This window comes from Scomber scombrus, chromosome 10 (genome assembly GCF_963691925.1).
Source record: "Scomber scombrus chromosome 10, fScoSco1.1, whole genome shotgun sequence".
Taxonomy (NCBI): domain Eukaryota; kingdom Metazoa; phylum Chordata; class Actinopteri; order Scombriformes; family Scombridae; genus Scomber; species Scomber scombrus.
In genome coordinates, this window is record NC_084979.1 from 25,001 (window position 1) to 27,500 (window position 2,500).

Genomic DNA, 2,500 nt, shown 5'->3' on the forward strand with positions numbered 1-2,500 from the left:
CGCCCGATCTCGTCTGATCTCGGAAGCTAAGCAGGGTCGGGCCTGGTTAGTACTTGGATGGGAGACAGCCTGGGAATACCAGGTGCTGTAAGCTTTTTCCTCTCAGCTGTCACCAGAGGAGGGCGCTGTTGCTCCATCACCGCACACAGGGCGTTGAGAAACAAAGCTGCAATCATTCCAGCTGTGTGTGTATGCAGGGCAAAGAGGTGGCACTGAGACGCCTCACTTTCCAAGTAGTTTTGAGGGTTCCTGTTGTCACTGTTACAGCCTGTTAGAAGCCTGCAATCATCTTATAAGCGCATGTACACAAATAGCCTGAGAAACAACAATTCCTATGTAAGTAATGTTAAAGTATAGCATGTGTTTGATGGCTGAGACACCATTATCCGCCACTCAGATGGTGAGAGGAGTGGTGTCACAGCATCTTTAAATGGGCTTTCTGCTGGCTGTTTCCTCGCTTACGGCCACACCACCCTGAACACGCCCGATCTCGTCTGATCTCGGAAGCTAAGCAGGGTCGGGCCTGGTTAGTACTTGGATGGGAGACCGCCTGGGAATACCAGGTGCTGTAAGCTTTTTCCTCTCAGCTGTCACCAGAGGAGGGCGCTGTTGCTCCATCACCGCACACAGGGCGTTGAGAAACAAAGCTGCAATCATTCCAGCTGTGTGTGTATGCAGGGCAGAGAGGTGGCACCGAGACGCCTCACTTTCCAAGTAGTTTTGAGGGTTCCTGTTGTCACTGTTACAGCCTGTTAAAAGCCTGCAATCATCTTATAAGCGCATGTACACAAATAGCCTGAGAAACAACAATTCCTATGAAAGTAATATTAAAGTATAGCATGTGTTTGATGGCTGAGACACCATTATCCGCCACTCAGATGGTGAGAGGAACTGTCAGTGGGGTCACAGCATCTTTAAATGGGCTTTCTGCTGGCTGTTTCCTCGCTTACGGCCACACCACCCTGAACACGCCCGATCTCGTCTGATCTCGGAAGCTAAGCAGGGTAGGGCCTGGTTAGTACTTGGATGGGAGACCGCCTGGTAATACCAGGTGCTGTAAGCTTTTTCCTCTCAGCTGTCACCAGAGGAGGGCGCTGTTGCTCCATCACCGCACACAGGGCGTTGAGAAACAAAGCTGCAATCATTCCAGCTGTGTGTGTATGCAGGGCAGAGAGGTGGCAATGAGACGCCTCACTTTCCAAGTAGTTTTGAGGGTTCCTGTGTTCACTGTTACAGCCTGTTAAAAGCCTGCAATCATCTTATAAGCGCATGTACACAAATAGCCTGGGAAACAACAATTCCTATGAAAGTAATGTTAAAGTATAGCATGTGTTTGATGGCTGAGACACCATTATCCGCCACTCAGATGGTGAGAGGAACTGTCAGTGGTGTCACAGCATCTTTAAATGGGCTTTCTGCTGGCTGTTTCCTCGCTTACGGCCACACCACCCTGAACACGCCCGATCTCCTCTGATCTCGGAAGCTAAGCAGGGTCGGGCCTGGTTAGTACTTGGATGGGAGACCGCCTGGGAATACCAGGTTCTGTAAACTTTTTCCTCTCAGCTGTCACCAGAGGAGGGCGCTGTTGCTCCATCACCGCACACAGGACGTTGAGAAACAAAGCTGCAATCATTCCAGCTGTGTGTGTATGCAGGGCAGAGAGGTGGCACTGAGACGCCTCACTTTCCAAGTAGTTTTGAGGGTTCCTGTTGTCACTGTTACAGCCTGTTAAAAGCCTGCAATCATCTTATAAGCGCATGTACACAAATAGCCTGAGAAACAACAATTCCTATGAAAGTAATGTTAAAGTATAGCATGTGTTTGATGGTTGAGACACCATTATCCGCCACTCAGATGGTGAGAGGAACTGTGAGTGGGGTCACAGCATCTTTAAATGGGCTTTCTGCTGGCTCTTTCCTCGCTTACGGCCACACCACCCTGAACACGCCTGATCTCGTCTGATCTCGGAAGCTAAGCAGGGTCGGGCCTGGTTAGTACTTGGATGGGAGACCGCCTGGGAATACCAGGTGCTGTAAGCTTTTTCCTCTCAGCTGTCACCAGAGGAGGGCGCTGTTGCTCCATCACCGCACACAGGGCGTTGAGAAACAAAGCTGCAATCATTCCAGCTGTGTGTGTATGCAGGGCAGAGAGGTGGCACTGAGACGCCTCACTTTCCAAGTAGTTTTGAGGGTTCCTGTTGTCACTGTTACAGCCTGTTAAAAGCCTGCAATCATCTTATAAGCGCATGTACACAAATAGCCTGAGAAACAACAATTCCTATGAAAGTAATGTTAAAGTATAGCATGTGTTTGATGGCTGAGACACCATTATCCGCCACTCAGATGGTGAGAGGAACTGTCAGTGGTGTCACAGCATCTTTAAATGGGCTTTCTGCTGGCTGTTTCCTCGCTTACGGCCACACCACCCTGAACACGCCCGATCTCGTCTGATCTCGGAAGCTAAGCAGGGTCGGGCCTGGTTAGTACTTGGATGGGAGACC

The 2,500-nt window shown here is 50.0% G+C and overlaps 6 non-coding genes across 6 annotated transcripts in view; all 6 read left to right on the plus strand.

Moving 5' to 3' along the window:
- Positions 1–94, plus strand: part of LOC133989114 (5S ribosomal RNA) — a 119-nt gene extending 25 nt beyond the window's left edge. The window contains exon 1 of the ribosomal RNA XR_009926287.1: positions 1–94. This exon is cut by the window's left edge and continues 25 nt beyond it. This is a non-coding gene — a ribosomal RNA (5S ribosomal RNA).
- A 362-nt stretch (positions 95–456) lies between these two features.
- LOC133989620 (5S ribosomal RNA) lies at positions 457–575 on the plus strand. Its single transcript, XR_009926749.1, has one exon. It is a non-coding gene; the product is annotated as a 5S ribosomal RNA (ribosomal RNA).
- A 369-nt stretch (positions 576–944) lies between these two features.
- LOC133988986 (5S ribosomal RNA) lies at positions 945–1,063 on the plus strand. Its single transcript, XR_009926166.1, has one exon. It is a non-coding gene; the product is annotated as a 5S ribosomal RNA (ribosomal RNA).
- A 369-nt stretch (positions 1,064–1,432) lies between these two features.
- LOC133989311 (5S ribosomal RNA) lies at positions 1,433–1,551 on the plus strand. The gene has a single exon (XR_009926475.1). It is a non-coding gene; the product is annotated as a 5S ribosomal RNA (ribosomal RNA).
- A 369-nt stretch (positions 1,552–1,920) lies between these two features.
- On the plus strand, positions 1,921–2,039 carry LOC133988661 (5S ribosomal RNA). The gene has a single exon (XR_009925860.1). It is a non-coding gene; the product is annotated as a 5S ribosomal RNA (ribosomal RNA).
- Positions 2,040–2,408: 369 nt separating this feature from the next.
- LOC133989621 (5S ribosomal RNA) overlaps positions 2,409–2,500 on the plus strand; it is a 119-nt gene continuing 27 nt past the window's right edge. Inside the window, exon 1 of the ribosomal RNA XR_009926750.1 lies at positions 2,409–2,500. This exon is cut by the window's right edge and continues 27 nt beyond it. This is a non-coding gene — a ribosomal RNA (5S ribosomal RNA).